Consider the following 16,985-nt stretch of genomic DNA (forward strand, 5'->3'; position numbering starts at 1 on the left):
AATTAAATTATCTCTTTTTAGTTTTGTAAATAAGTACAATTAAGTCTATAAATTTACTTTTCATGTCACTATAGCACCTTTACAATAAAATTTGGTACCTTCATTTGGTTCTAAATGTTTTGTGATTTTCATTTTAACTTGAGAGCACTTTTTAAAAAAGTTTTAAATGTTTTCATTTCCTATTGAGTCCTCGTATTGCAGTGTTGGGTCAAAAGTAGAGTGTATATGACATCATTTTGAAAAAGACTATTTGAGATTTTAGCAGGAATCTTCTAGATAGTCAGTTTTTATAAATATTTTCTGTTAACGTGACAAACTTTTTGTTTGTTCAGACTTTTTTTATCCTTGTTATTTTTTTATCTGCTTCATCTCTCAGTATCTGACAAAAATGTTTTATTTTGACTGGGTATTTCTCACTGTCTCCTTTGAATTCCCTCAGGTTTTACCAAATATGTTTTAAGATTGCTTTGATATTTTTCATATATTTTGATAGTTTTTCTACTATAAATATCCTTTTAATACTTTTTCTTTTAAATTATATATTTGTCTGATTTCCTTATTGCTGAGATAGCCTTTATTTCTGTTTTTAAAGTATTTGTATTATCTTTTTCGTATTTTATTTTCAGCCTTTTATGTGTTTTTGTTTTAGATGGGATTCTTGTTAGGCAGTAAATAGCTTTTTTTTTTTTTTTTAATAAATTCAAGTATTCTCTTTTCTAATGAGTTTAGTCTGTGTATGTTTATTGTGATTACTGATATATTGGATAACTTAAGGCTTTGTGTTTTCTGTTTATTAGCTTTTCTTTTCTTCTTCAATTTTTTCTCCATCCCTGTGTTCTGGTGAATTGATAATGTTTTCTTTAATCTCTTATTTTTTTCTGATAATTTGGAAATTGTGAATTGTATTAATATTTATTCACAAATTTTAACATGTATTATTTGTGAGAAGTTTAGCAGTATCTATAGTTATTCTCTTTGTCCTCTTTGTAATTAAAATGAATCATCAATTTTTATTTATAGATTTTTTCAACAAGAATTGTCATTCATTTAGCAAACATATAAATATTTTGGCCCACATAGTAACTTGCTATGTTTATCTTTGTTTCTTGTATATTATACCTTCCTGCTGAGTTTAATTCTTCTTGCTCCAGAAGAATTTATTTTTAATGAGTCTTTTTGGTAAGTGTGTTCAGTTCAGTTCAGTCGCTCAGTCGTGTCCGAATCTTTGCGACCCCGTGAATCGCAGCACGCCAGGCCTCCCTGTCCATCACCAACTCCCGGAGTTTACTCAAACTCATATCCATCGAGTCGGTGATGCCATTCAACCATCCCATCCTCTCTCGTCCCCTTCTCCTCCTGCCCCCAATCCCTCCCACCATCAGGGTCTTTTCCAATGAGTCAGCTCTTCGCATAAGGTGGCCAAAGTATTGGAGTTTCAGCTTCACCATCAGGCCTTCCAATGAACACCCAGGACTGATCTCTTTTAGGATGGACTGGTTGGATCTCCTTGCAGTCCAAGGGGCTCTCAAGAGTCTTCTCCAACACCACAGTTCAAAAGCATTAATTCTCTGGCACTCAGCTTTCTTTATAGTCCAACTCTCACATCCATACATGACCACTGGAAAAACCATAGCCTTGACTAGACGGATCTTTGTTGGCAAAGTAATGTCTCTGCTTTTTAATATGCTATCTAGGTTGGTCATAACTTTCCTTCCAAGGAGTAAGTGTCTTTTAATTTCATGGCTGCAATCACCATCTGCAGTGATTTTGGAGTCCAGAAAAATAAAGTCAGCCACTGTTTCCCCATCTATTTGCCATGAAATGATGGGGCCAGATGCCATGATCTTAGTTTTCTGAATGTTGAGCTTTAAGCCAACTTTTTCACTCTCCTCTTTCACTTTCATCAAGAGGCTCTTTAGTTCTTCTTCACTTTCTGCCATAAGGGTGGTGTCACCTGTGTATCTGAGGTTATTGATATTTCTCCCGGCAATCTTGATTCCAGCTTGTGCTTCCTCCAGCCCAGCATTTCTCATGATGTACTCTGCATATAAGTTAAATCAGCAGGGTGACAATATACAGCCTTGACATACTCCTTTTCCTATTTGGAACCAGTCTGTTCCATGTCCAGTTCTAACTGTTGCTTCCTGACCTGCATACAGGTTTCTAAAGAGGCAGGTAGGTGGTCTGGTATTCCCATCTCTTTCAGAGTTTTCCACAGTTTATTGTGATCCACACAGACAAAAGCTTTGGCATAGTCAATAAAGCAGAAATAGATGTTTTTCTGGAACTCTCTTGCTTTTTTGATGATCCATTGGATGTTGGCAGTTTGACCTCTGGTTCCTCTGCCTTTTCTAAAACTAGCTTGAACATCTAGAAGTTTATGGTTCACGTATTGCTGAAGCCTGGTTTGGAGAATTTTAAGTATTACTTTACTAGCGTGGGAAATGAGTACAATTGTGCAGTAGTGTGAGCATTCTTTGGCATTGCCTTTCTTTGAGATTGGAATGAAAACTGACCTTTTCCAGTCTTGTGGCCATTGCTGAGTTTTCCAAATTTGCTGGCATATTGAGTGCAGCACTTTCACAGCATCATCTTTCAGGATTTGAAATAGCTCAACTGGAATTTCATCACCTCCACTAGCTTTGTTCGTAGTTATGCTTTCTAAGGCCCACTTGACTTCACATTCCAGGACGTCTGGCTCTAGGTGAGTGATCACACCATGGTGATTATCTGGGTCGTGAAGATCTTTTAGTGCCAAGTATTTCAGTCATTTTATGTCTGAAATATATTTATTTACTCTCAATTCTTCAATAATAGTTTTGAGTAGGTATGAAATTTTAGATTAAGAGTTTTATTTCCTTGGCACCTTTCTAATACCTCTTCATTGTTTCTTGCCATCTGTTGTTGCCACCTAATGTTGTCCATCATTTTAATGTAGATAATGTAGACAACACATACTTGCAGTTCAGTTCAGTCGCTCAGTCTTGTCTGACTCTTTGTGCCCATGGACTGCAGCACACCAGGCCTCCCTGTCCATCAGCAACTCCCGGAGTTTACCCAAACTCATGTCCATTGCATGTTAGCTAATGACATGTTTTACCTTAATTCTTAAAAATTCTCAGCAATTGCCTTATCACATATTTCTTTATCAATTCTCTTTCTCTGAAAGATACATTAGGGTACTTTCCAATGGGCTTCTCTGGTGGGTCAGATGGTAAAGAATCTGCCTGCAATGCAGGAGACCCCAGGTTTAATCCTTGGATTGGGAAAATCCCCTGGAGAAGGGAATGGCTACCCACTCCAGGATTCTAGCCTGGAGAATTCCATGGACAAAGGAGCCTGGCAGGCTACAGTCAATGGGATTGCAAAGAGTTGGGCACAACTGAGCTATTAACACACACACACACTTTCCAAAATCTTACATATTCTTTTATAATTTTTAACCTCGTCTTTCTGCGCTGCATTTTGGGTGAGTTTTTCAGTATTTACTACCCTTTCATTAATTCATTCTTTGATGCCAGCCTAAAGTTATCCCACTGATGGTATCTTTAATTTCACTAACTGTGCTTTTAACTATCAAGTTATGTATGTTTCTCATTTGTCTATTTTTATTTCACTTCTGTGTATATTTTGTGGACTCTTGTTACTTTTATTGCTAATTTTGTCAGCACTAAATTCTGGTCATCCTTAACCTGCTCTTTTAAGGTCTTTGTCAGATTGTTTCATGAAATTAATTTCATCTGGAACACATTTATATTCAAATAGTTGATTTTATTGATTGCCTTTTATTTGCATTAGGTTTATTCATGTGTTTTAAAGTATTGGTTGGCAGGCTTATTTGGAGTAGCAGATTCTTTTTTCTTTTTTCTCCTCTTTTTCCTGTTCTTCGCCATCTTTTCATTTCTAACAGTATTGCAGTGGCTTCCATCCAACACTTAGAGTCTCCATCCTGGGACTCAGACTGATAATAACAACATACTAGTCAGTCTGGTCTAGGAGGTAAATAATGACTTGGCTCATTCTCTGGTAGGGTGGCTGTATTGATGTTTTCACATAGTAGGTCTTACAACTTTGTAGAACACTAACCCAGGTGACAGTTGGCAGAAGCTGTTTCAGTCTTTTATTAGGAAGTTGAGGTGGGGGGACATCAGCGCATGCCACCTGCAGTGCCCTGTCTCCTGTGAAACATTCTAGTTTCTCTTTATCCCACAGGAGCTGAAATTTCTGGTGTCTCAGCATACTTACAGACCCATAATCCAACAAGATCACTACTTTAGCACCTGCCCCATCTCTTGATTTTTATTCCTTTCCAATTCACTAAACTATTTGATTATATTTGATGCTGGCTATAATTTTTACTCTTCCTACCCTTAGGAAAAAGCTCTTATCATTGGTCTGTATTTAGAGTGGACTTTTCTTCTGTGAAGCTATTGTGAATCTTAAGTTGGAAGTTCTGAACTGTTTGAGCAAGAGGAAGAAATAAATAATTTTATTTCATATCATTAAGTAATGTTTAATGTCCATTAAGGCAGAAGTAGCTTTTTTATTTACTGACTTTTATTCTAGTTGTGGAACTCATTGCTCTGAAAACTTCACTTTGATTGCCTTGAAGCTTTTCTTACTTAGATTGCCTCAATTTTGGCACTGCTTTGTTTTGACTTGTAATTTGTTGCCAAAATTAATACACTACCCATAAGTATCGAAGAGTATGCTTTTGGGATGAAAAGTATAAGAGCAAGGCTGGCAGTGTTTCAGTGTCAAAAGAGATTATTTTATTAAAGGCTTCCCTACTGAACACTTCTAATAAAGATTTTTGTGAGTTACTCTGGATAATATTACTCTGCTTCCTCAAGCAGAGCCTCTGTTTAATTCTCCACTCTTTCTCACTCACCAGATACTTAATTGAGTACCTATTACATGCAAGCCACTGTTCTATGCATAACATATGGGCATGTGACAGCAGACAAATCATATAAAATCTCCGTCTTCTTGAAGCTTACATTTCAGCTTATTGTTAATAATAGCTTTGATTTGGCAGCATTTTCATTAGTCCGTAAACTCTAAGGAAATTGGTTATTATGTACAATATTGGTTAGAGAAAAGTAGTTGGTGCTTCAAGGTTCACTTTTATTATGTTTCTACCCAGGAGGTATGTCCAGAGGAACTCAATTGATTATTCTTGTCACATGCCTGAAATAGGGACACAAGAAATACTACCCCTATCTGTATGTGTTTATGTCTCTCTCTATATATTTTCTATTATAAATCTATGGTGGCAGAAGACTTATCAGTTATTCTATTGCTGTTGTTATGGACTTAAATGAAGGCAATCCAGGAAAAGATAGATAATATATTTTGTGTAAATATTAAAAGTTTGTCTAAAAGTTAAATGTGCCACTTGTAGAAAACCACATTGAAATCTTCCAGCTTGAGAAGCAAAGTTAAACTAAGGTGATGAAAAGAAACCTGTTGTCAGTTTAAGCCATGATATTATGTTTTAAAACTTAGTAGTCAAAGAAGGGTCCCATTTTTAATAAGGTACAAGATGTGGATTAGAGTTTCTCTCATTAATTAGTAGCTGTGTGAGGAATGACACTTAAAAGCAACTCTAGGGTATTGATTTTCATTGACTTACTCATTTTGTTCAGATTTGCTGCTGTGATTAATGAATTTTTGAGCAATGACGATTAGGTTAATTTGAGTTCATTATTCAAAACCAGGGCCTAACAGATGGAACACTAAACTGAAGGTCAGGAAATGTGACTTCCATTCTAGGCTCACTGCTTACTTTCCATGCAATTTTAATTTCTTCCTGCCTTGTAGAGATATTGTGGATTAACATTATTGTGAATGAAATACTTTAAAGGACTAGGATATAAAGTACTATGAAAATATGTGTGGAACAAAATTATCATAGAGGAAAAAAAAGCTTTCTTGTTCACCTTGGAATAATATTTAGAATTGATTAACAACTTTTCAGTGGAAATTTAGATACTGGGCTCTATTACTTAGAAGAATAGCTTTCTTCTCCATTTTTTAAAGAATAATCATAATACTTAACATTTGAATAGTAATTTCTAGATTTTTAAGCACTTTCTCATTCTAGCTTCATATCTCACTTACAAAAGCCCTGTAACTATAGCCTCATGAAAAAAAGACAATGCTCTTTTCTTGTGGGGCTTAAGAGTAATTGGACATGTTTATCTTATCCTTTAACACTGATGTCAATTTAGAATTTCCCCATAGAGGCCAGAGATCCTGTCATTGTCACGTCATCTCTTCATGCAGCTCAGAAGTAACATATTTTCCAAGCATACAACTTGATATTCTGATTTTCCTTAGACCTTCCAAACCCCACTGTTGTCTTTTTTCTCTTAAGGACTGTTCTTGTAAATAGCTCTTAGCATTTACTGCATGCTAGCAGAATAGCAATGGAGAAGGCAATGGCACCCCACTCCAGTACTCTTGCCTGGAAAATCCCATGGATGGAGGAGCCTGGTGGGCTGCGGTCCATGGGGTTGCTAAGAGTCGGACACGACTGAGCGACTTCACTTTCACTTTTCACTTTCATGCATTGGAGAAGGAAATGGCAACCCACTCCAGTGTTCTTGCCTGGAGAATCCCAGGGACGGGGGAGCCTGATGGGCTGCCGTCTATGGGGTCACACAGAGTCAGACACGACTGAAGCGACTTAGCAGCAGCAGCAGAATAGCAAAAGAGCTGCAGTTATTTCAGAAAAGGAATGTAAACAGACTAAGAATCAACCACCTTCCACTGACTGTCCTATAAGGGATGGGATATAAATCTGATCCTGTCTTATCCGAAATATGAGTTACTCTTATTTTGTGATATAGAGCACAGTTGGCATGCAAATAATTTCACAAAAGGGAAAACAGATTATTTGTATCATTTTCTACTTTTCTGTAAGAATTCACAGTAAGTCAAAAGGCCACAGTTAGTTGGCATTTACTCTGAATTTATGAGTCATCCATGATTTCGATGATGTTACTTCGTATTCCAATTTGATCCATTGCTGGCCAAAGGAGGATGCACTAGAGAATTGACTGAGTTTCAGTATAAAGCTCTGTTTAATTGTAAACATGTACACTGGGGACAGACAGTCTGGGATTCTGTATACACTGTCATGACTGATGTCACAGTGAATTTGCTTCTGAGATGAGGTTCCCAAAGCAGAGAGGAAAATGTGTGTCAAGAGCTTGGAGATGGGCCTTATGATGTGGTCAGTGGAGATGTTAGGTCATTGGACTGTTTCTGAAGTGGGGTCCCAAACTCTAAGTTCTTTGGGGGCCGGTCACACAAATGAAGACAAATATAAGGCAGTGGGGACCCCAAGAGTACAGGCCCTGCCGAGGGGAGTTTACATTCCAGTTATTAAAGATGCTGCACTAAAGTCCACTTCCCAGTGTGTCCCACCTGCTGTCAGGCCAAGTTCAGCTGTCTCAGCCAGTTTAATCTGGCGGATCCCATTAGATTTCTCAAGTGTGTGTCAGCATTTCAGGGGCTCCGAAGCCTTGACTGAGAGAGTCACTGACCTTGTCAAGTTGCCTTCATCTTTTCTCTGTTCCTCCTCTTCCTCCTACACACACACACACACACACACACCACACACCACACACCACACACACACACACAGAGTCATGGCAGGCTTAGAAATACAGAAGCCTGATGCCAGACAGGCTTGCGTATTAATCTCTAACACTAGAAGGGAAACTGCAGTTAACATAGGGTGGCAGTTTGTTTGATGTAGGTAAATAATGCGGGGTTTTATTTTATCAGAACATAATATTTATATGCTTTAAATTGCTTTTTTATTTCCTTTGAATTTTGATAATGGTGTGTACTTAATTCTAAAAATAAAAATTGCTTTGCAAGAGTTTCCTTCCCGCAGGTATTGCTACAGAAAGGACAGTACTTCAAATAATTGATTCTAAAAGCAGTGCATTGCTTAAAATAATGCCACTGTATCAGTGACATTTTCCAGGTTTCTCTTTGTTGGATGACTCAGGACTGTTCTGTTTATGCTTCCTGTCTGTTTAGTGGAAAAAGCAGGAAAAGTTACAAAATTTGAATGAACTTTGCTTGGATTCTTTGCAAATTCTTTATATACACATTTCTGTAGGCCTTCATAAACAAACAGAACCGTTATACAGAATGACTTATGCTCAGCTAAAGGTTGAAAGCTATTTACTACCAGAACCAGGAGAATAGAGGAAATATAAATATATATGATAATAAATAGTAAACGTGGAGTTATAACTGCTTTAGATTAATGCTATCTGTTCAGATAATTGAGACCTTAACAGGTTATTCAGTGATGTTTTTTCGGTTTAGGGGTTAATTGAAAGCTGCATGGAAGCAAAAAGCCACGCTCTATTCTAACTCAAACAAAAGCCCAGAGAAACAGAGGAAGGATGCTGCAGAGACTGGAGCCAGCCAGTTTGAACCGGCACTAGTTAGTAATGACAGGGAGAACCGAGGTGGGACCAGCAGAGAGGAGGAGCGCACAGAAGGGAAATTACATTCAGCCAGAGCCTCGTTTCAAGGTTCACTGTGAAAGCCATTTAGAAGCTCTCATTTAAATGTATGGTTATGGACATAATTTCTCACAAACTTCTTACTCTTCTGTGGAAGAAACATAGAAATAACTGTGTGATAGCCGAGCTTTATATGCTTTCCCCCTGGGATTTGCTCCTGTTTTCCTCTCTTGTTTGGAGCAGAAAATGAATGCTAATAAAATCCTTAATTTGGAACATTTCCTAAGGAAAAAAAAAAGCCAAATATAAATAAAGCCTGCTTCTAGAGAATTCCTAAGAATATTGTGCCAAGTAAAAGCACTTCTTTTCAATATCGTAAGCAAACTTCACTATCCAAAGCAAATGAAGCTTTCCTTCAGAACAATGTCTGATGACAATATTGTAAAACATGCTCAGGGTCGTCCATTTGCTCAAAATCAACAGGGGCAGGAAATCACTTAGAATCCTCTGTGAGGCTTAAAGTCACAAAAATTTTTCTTAAGTAAAAGGAAATGAAATTGGTTGATAGTAAATGATCAGTCTTGTGGAAATGTGTAATACATAAAGCTTTTTTTTTTTTTTTTTAATGAGAACGACCTTCAGGAATGAGTTAAATTGAGTGGGCAAGAGTGTGGATATGGGGCTTCTGGCATATTTCAAACTCATCATTCTCAAATCAGTTCTGTCTCATTAATTTTGGTTTTACTACTACCAGGCAACAGTCCAAAACCATTTTAAACCTGCTAGATGGTTTCTGCTTTGGAATCACTGCCAATCCAGTCACCCAACTGAAAATACAGGGATTGGAGACAGAATTGGGAGAATGGTCTAACCCACATTCTCAGCCACACAGATATCTTAGGAATTTAGAGATTCGACTTCAGAGCCGGCTCTCATGCAGAACAAGGATAGTCTAAATTCAGGTGCATATGAAATAAAAGCCATAGGTAACTTGACATCTCATTTACTAGAAGCAATCCAGGATTAACTCATGGAGTTATAATGATTACGGAAGTTAAAATATGATGATGCAGTTGGTTTTTAATTTTGATAATGTAACTGGTTAATCCAAGGTAGTTTAATAACCTTATTTTAGCCACTGATTTCAGTCTTTCTCCTCATAAAGCCTTGTGTTAGAGCATTTGCAAGAAACTATAAACTGCTTTATTCTCTCCACTCTTTGTTAGCTACTTAGTAAGAAAAGAATTGTCTGAAAATAAGAGGGTGAAGCCTAGAGCCTAGCGAATAAAATCCAAAGTGTGAGTAATTAGAATTATTAACTAGCCCACCTTTCTTTGATGATGACTCATTGAGACCATTCACTCCTCAAACACTTTATGCAACTAACCATGAGTATTTTCAGTGTTAAGTGCTAAGATGATAGCAAAGACATTCATGATAACGCTGTATAACCTTTGGCTTAAATATATGTGCTTGATAATTAATTAACAATACCAGTCAGCATTCAATTAAGAAAACTTTAGCAGACATAATAAGGAGTTAGTTCTAGAAAAATAATGGGCCATATATATTTGGCTTAAGTGTCATAATATATGTTTTTCCCTGGAGGAGGGGTAGATTTGACTAAAAGAGAGCTGAGGAAAAGAAATGAATACCAGATATTTACAGAAGAATGAGGAATTTCTCAGAGTTAATAGTAGGTTCTGAGTTTGAGACTAGTGAGAGGTTTAAATGTACAGATAAAGCGGGATCAGGTTGGAGATTGTAAAGTTAATTTTTATAGAGCAAGGTTCACAAACCCAAATGCCTGCAAGAGACCAGAAAAGCTATTTAAGTGTGGCCCTGGGGTCTATGGTAACTGGTAAATGTATGCCCTTTCTAAGTGGAAGCCATTACCCAACTCTGACTAATCATTCCCTATGGCAAGGACTTTTGACTTTTTAAGAAAAATTGAGTATCTAAACTGTTGTGTGAAATATTTGGATTTTTTAAAAGCACTAAGCAGATCAAGCAAAAACCTACCCAAAAGTTGATTTTAGCCTATGACACTACAGCTACAGTTTGTGTAGGAAAAGATGAGCCTTGCAGCTTTTTTCATCAAGCCAGAGACCTGATGAATATTTCAGGAAGGTTTCACAGTGGTTGCCTCTAGGTGATTTTGAATCGCAAAGAGCTACAGCCTCCAGGAAACCTTTTCTGCCTCTTCAACTAGGAGCTACAAATAATCACCAAGACTTGAAGACTGATTAAGCTGGTTTTCACATGTGTTTCTCTAGGGTGCTTTGGCCAGGGGGAAAAATTGTAGAATAACTCTTCAGTACTAGCCTTCTCCTGTCTCATAAAAATGTCAGCAATCTCTGCTCAGCCTCTAGCCCTACTTCACTTTTAATTGCCAAAAAAATTGAACAGTGAGGGGTGGATGGGTGAACGAATTGGCCAGTTGGTTGGTTGTTTTGAGGCTGTTCTAAGATCTGGGAGGTAGGATGAAAGCTGCAACTCCTGGTCTTTGAATCTGAAGTCTTAGAACCAAGTCTCAGTTCTTCTCTTCCAGGTCTTCTCATCTTGGACAAATCATTCATCTTATTGAACCTGATAGACCCTTCTGCTTTGTTTCCTTGGCTTGCAAAGCCTCTCTTGCACTTACCTGGCCACTGCTTTCTTGGCTTTAGTGCTTAATCACTCAGGTGTATCCGACTCTTTGCGACCCCATGGACTGTAGTTGGCCAGTTGCTCTGTCCGTGGGATTCTCCAGGCAAGAATACTGGAGTGGGTTGCCATGCCTTCCTCCATTCTTGCCTTCAGATGACAGCTAAAACGTCAGTTCTTCAAAGAGGGCTTCCACGAGCTGCCCATTGAGAGAGGAGCCTGTACTCGTTTCCTAGGTTTGGGCAGTGCGGCAGTTGGGGCAGTGTAAAACAACAGAAATTTATTCTCACACAGTCCTGGAGTTTAGAGATCTGAGATCACAGTGTCAGCGGGTCTGTGCCCCACTAAAGACTCTAGGGAAGAACCTTTCCTTGCCTCTTCAAAGTGTTTGGTGATTTCCAGTGATCCTTAGCATTCTTGACTTTCAGCTGCTCTCCTCCAGTTTCTGCCTTTGTCATCACATGGACTTCTTCCCTGTGTTTGAGTCTGTTTGCATATGGCCTTCTTATCAGGACCCGTCAGTCATTGGATTTACAGCCTACTCTAAGCCAGTGTGACCTCATCTAAACTAATGAATCTATAAGACCCTATTTCCAAATAAAATCAGTTTCTGAGGTTCCAGGTAAATATGAATTTTGGGGTCATACTATTCAAACTAGTAGAAGCCCCCACTTATTTATTTTGTTTAAATGCAATTCCAAAATGCCTAAGCAACACAGTGGAACACCTTCTCTGGCCGATGCACTGAATTTCTTTTTATTCAAAAGACAGATTTTTCTTTTTTTTCTTTAGTATTCTAGCAGTCCTGAAATACCATTATTTAAGAGAGGTAGAAGGAAGAGAATGCAGGTTCTGAAACAGCATGGAGAAGGTCAAGATTGTCTATTCTTGTCCCAGATATATTTATCCCCTGGAAAAAGGAGGACAGTGTTGCAGGGTGAATGAGAACCCATGTGTCTGTCCTGTCTTCCTACATCATCAGTTATCAGTGTTGTTTTACAGCAAAATAAGATTAATATACATATAGTTAGATAAGCATGATGATATAAAGCAACATGTAAAATTCACATGGGCTTCCCAGGTGACAATAGTGGTAAAGAACCCAGCTGCCAGTGCCACAGACAGAAGAGACACAGGTTCGATCCCTGGGTTGGTAAGATCCCCTGAAGGAGGGCATGGCAACCCACTCCAGTATTCTTGCCTGGAGAATCCCATGGACAAAGGAGCTTGGCGGGCTACAGTCCATAAGGTCACAAAGAGTCAGAGACAACTAAAGTGACTTAGCATGCATGTATGCAAAATTCACATAGTATTTAAGATTAAGTATAACACAGACAAAAGAAGTATTTGTCAAGGATGCAGCCCCAGACTTCCCAAGAGGAGTTAGACATGCATTTTCCAGCAGAGGTGCTTAAATAGAAAAGTTTGAGATATACTACACGTGTCATAACTTACTCTTCACAGCTACCCATAAGATGAATATAGTTAGCTTGATTTTAAAGTTATAGATATTGAAGTTCAGAAAGTTGAATAACTTTTCTGACATCACTATTGTCTACTGGTAATATTAAAATTTGAATCCAGGACTGTTTGTTTCAGAAGAATGAAATCTTCATGTTGTATAAGGAAGAGATTTAGAAGCAAGCAAATGTAAAGAAAGAAGGTGTGCCAATAACATAAAATATCAAACAGATCAACTTGCACGAATACTAAAAAGTAGTCTTAGTGACTACTTGGTAACCATGGAACCTAGTTTAAAAGGGTTAAAAATGAATGTGAACCAGAATGATATACAGTTGTTCATCAACCAGAATGACTAATATTCAGAAAAAACATACAATACCAGGTATTACCTGTGGGAATTTCTGCTAACCAAACACACACCTATCCTACAGTCTATCAATTTTCTTCTTAAATATGTACCCAAGATAAATAAGCCATAAAAGACTAGTCTGTAAGATATTTATTACAGCTTTATTCATCACTTCGGTTCAGTCTCTCAGTCATGTCCGACTCTTTGCGACCCCATGGACTTCAGCACACCAGGCCTCCCTGTCCATCACCAACTCCTGGAGCTTGCTCAAGCTCATATCCATAGAGTTGGTGATACCATCCAACTATCTCATCCTCTGTCATCCCCTTCTCCTCCTGCCTTCAATCTTTCCCAGCATCAAGGTCTTTTCTAATGAGTCAGTTCTTCACATCAGGTGGCCAAAGTATTGGAGCTTCAGCTTCATCATCAGTCCTTCCAATGAATATTCAGGGTTGATCTCCTTTAGGATAGACTGTTTGGATCTTCTTGCAGTCCAGAGTACTCACAAGAGTCTTCTCCAACACCACAGTTCAAAAGCATCAATTCTTTGGCACTTAGCTTTCTTTATAGTCCAACTCTTACATCTGTACATGACTACTGGAAAAACCATAGCTTTGACTAGACAGGCCTTTGTCAGCAAAGTAATGTCTCTGCTTTTTAATATGCTGTCTAGGTTGGTCAAAACTTTTCTTCCAAGGAGCAAGCATCTTTTAATTTCATGGCTGCAGTCATCATCTGCAGTGATTTTGAAGCCCCCCAAAATTAAGTCTGCCAATGTTTCCACTTTTTCCACATCTATTTGCCATGAAGTGGTGGGACTGGATGCCATGATCTTGGTTTTCTGAATGTTGAGTTTTAAGCATAATATTCCCAAATTGTAAATAATCCAAATGTCCATAGGAAGTAGAATGGATACATTTTGGTATATTCACACAATGAAACACTACACAGCAATTAAAAACAGAGTGAAACATATTACAACAACATAGATGAATCTCACAAACATTTTTTAAGAAATAAACCAGATGTGAAATAGTACATACTACAGGGTTCCATTCATATGAAGTTCAAGAATAGGCAGAACTAACTGATTATAATACAGGTGTTTATGGTGATTTTCTTGAAACTACTGGGTATTCACTGGGAAGGGAAATAAGTGAACCTTATGAGATGTTGGAAATGTTCTATATCTTGATCTTGATGATGATTTTATAGTGGGTATATAGAGATGTAAAATTTTGTCTAATTGCAATTAAAGATTCCTGAGATCTACTGTATATATGGTAGATTTTAATTTTAAAAATGTTAAACAAACTTTTTTCTTATGAGTATCTTCATGAGCTAGATGGGGAACAAAGAGGTAGTAAATAAAAAGAGTTTATTTTTAGAAGAAGGAAAGAAGGAATCAGGCCAGAAGGTCCAATGCCTAGTTGATATCTAGAAGCTATGAAAATAGAAAATGGAGAGAAGGAAATTATCAAAGAAATATGTAATAAAAATGGCCCGAATTAAAGAATATGATTCATAAGAGCCCTTAAAATGCTTAGCAAACAAAACCAAACAAGGTACGGAATCATTGTGGCATTTCAGAACACTAATAAAACGAAAGAGCTAAGCATTTCCAGAGAACCCACCCAACCCCCAGCCCAGTGTCACATGTTGGGGAATAGAAAAACAACATTGGAGGACAAAAATGAGTAACTTTGGGATTCTGACTGTAAATTGTTTTTATAACACAATCATATAACACAAACAAGACCTCAGTCACACAAGACTTCAAAAAAAAAAACCAATCTCTATGTACTCTGACGTAGCTCCTAGAGATGTGCTTCAGTACAAGAAGGAGGAGGAAAACAGAAATCCAGAATCCAGAATGTGAGGGGAATCCCAGGACGATGTCTGCACAGCAGGCCTTACAGTACAGCTGATCTGTTCTCAACTTTCTAAAACTATTGAAACTTAAAAACCATGTACATGAAATTGCTTTAATGACTATAAAGACTGAATTAAAAATGAATTGGGCTTAGATGGTAGAGGTAACAAATGGGTGAGTAGAATCCCAGAATAGATTACCAGAAGAAGGAATTGGTTATGAGCGTGGGTGTTGAAAGGCTTACCGGGTGGCTCAGTGGTAAAGAGTCTGCCTGCCAATGCAGAAGACCCAGGTTCAATCCCTGGGCCAGGAAGATCCCCTGGAATAGGAAATGCAACCCCTCTAGTATTCTTACCTGGAAAATTCCACAGACAGAGGAGCCTGGTGGGCTATGGTCCATGGAGTTGCCAAGAAAGCATCGCACACAACTGAGCTATTGAGCATGCACGCACAAGTGTAGAAAAGAGAGGGTGCTTGCCTTTCCCTGACATAGGGAAACTCTAGGGGTTCTATGCATCATAAAGAACCTGTGCACATGATGGCTGAATGTGGTTTAAAGTCTCACCCACGTATTCTGAGATGCATTTGAATGACAAGTCAGAATGAAGCAAAAAAAAAATCATGATATTTTAAAGCACTGTGGTAAGGTACATTAGCCTGCATCCAGCCCAGCCCTCTTAGTTTTTAAAATAGAGTGTGTTCCATTGACTGTTTGGAAGTGACTCAGTAAAGTACATGGTGTTCTGATATGGAGCTTCTTTGACAAAGGAGGGATGACTTCACTCATGCTTGATTAACCATTTCCAGAATAATTCATTGTTCAACTTGAACTTTGTACAACATCTGCTCCATAATTCCTATCACTACTGTGGAAAATTCTGAAGGAGATGAGAATAATCAGACCACCTGACCTGCCTCTTGAGAAACCGGTATGCAGGTCAGGAAGCAACAGTTAGAACTGGACATGGAACTAGACTGGTTCCAAATAGGAAAAGGAGTACGTCAAGGCTGCCTATTGTCACCCTGCTTATTTAACTTATATGCAGAGTACATCATGCAAAATGCTGGGCTGGAGGAAGCACAAGCTGGAATCAAGATTTCCGGGAGAAATATCAATAACCTCAGATATGCAGATGACACCACCCTTATGGCAGAAAGTGAAGAGGAACTAAAAAGCCTCTTGATGAAAGTGAAAGAGGAGAGTGAAAAAGTTGGCTTAAAGCTCAACATGCAGAAAACTAAGATCATGGCATCTGGTCGTATCACTTCATGGCCAATAGATGGGAAAACAGTGGAAACAGTGGCAGACTTTATTTTTTTGGGCTCCAAAATCACTGCAGATGGTGACTGTAGCCTTGAAATTAAAAGACGCTTACTCCTTGGAAGGAAAGTTATGAGCAACCTAGATAGCATATTAAAAAGCAGAAACATTACTTTGTCAACAAAGGTCCATCTAGTCAAAGCTATAGTTTTTCCAGTAGTCATGTATGGATGTGAGAGTTGGACTATAAAGAAAGCTGCATGCCGAAGAATTGATGCTTTTGAACTGTGGTGTTGGAGAAGACTCTTGAGAATCCTTTGGACTGCAAGGAGATCCAACCAGTCCATCCTAAAGGAGATCAGTCCTGGGTGTTCATTGAAAGGCCTGATGTTGAAACTGAAACTCCAATACTTTGGCCACCTGATGCAAACAGCTGACTCATTGGAAAAGACCCTGATGCTGGGAAAGATTGAAGGCAGGAGGAGAAGAGGACGACAGAGGATGAGATGGTTGGATGGCATCACCGAATCAATGGACATGGGTTGGGTGGATTCCAGGAGTTGGTGATGGACAGGGAGGCCTGGCATGCTGCGGTTCATGGGGTCGCAAAGATTCAGACACGACTGAGTGACTGAACTGAACTGAACTGTTGAATGTTGCCAAATATTAGGAGAGTTGGCCATATATTCATAATTATGGTAGTTATTTCAATGAAAAATGCAGTAATGAGTAGGTGTAAAAGTTTGGTGCTTCATTTTCAACTGTATTCATCTCCTAGATCAAGTTGAATATATATATGGTGAGAAGGAGAAAGAGAGATATAGAGTATATACATAGCTATGAAGGTGAAAATGTTAGTAGTGGGTTCCATCTCTGATCAGGGAGCTATGATCTCAA

At 38.2% G+C, this 16,985-nt stretch overlaps 1 protein-coding gene across 1 annotated transcript in view; it reads left to right on the top strand.

The window, feature by feature from the left end:
• ADGRV1 (adhesion G protein-coupled receptor V1) overlaps window positions 1-16,985 on the top strand; it is a 560,737-nt gene that overhangs the window by 344,978 nt on the left and 198,774 nt on the right. The gene's annotated exons all lie outside the window — the stretch shown is intronic.

This window comes from Muntiacus reevesi, chromosome 1 (assembly GCF_963930625.1).
Source record: "Muntiacus reevesi chromosome 1, mMunRee1.1, whole genome shotgun sequence".
Classification (NCBI taxonomy): Eukaryota; Metazoa; Chordata; class Mammalia; order Artiodactyla; family Cervidae; genus Muntiacus; species Muntiacus reevesi.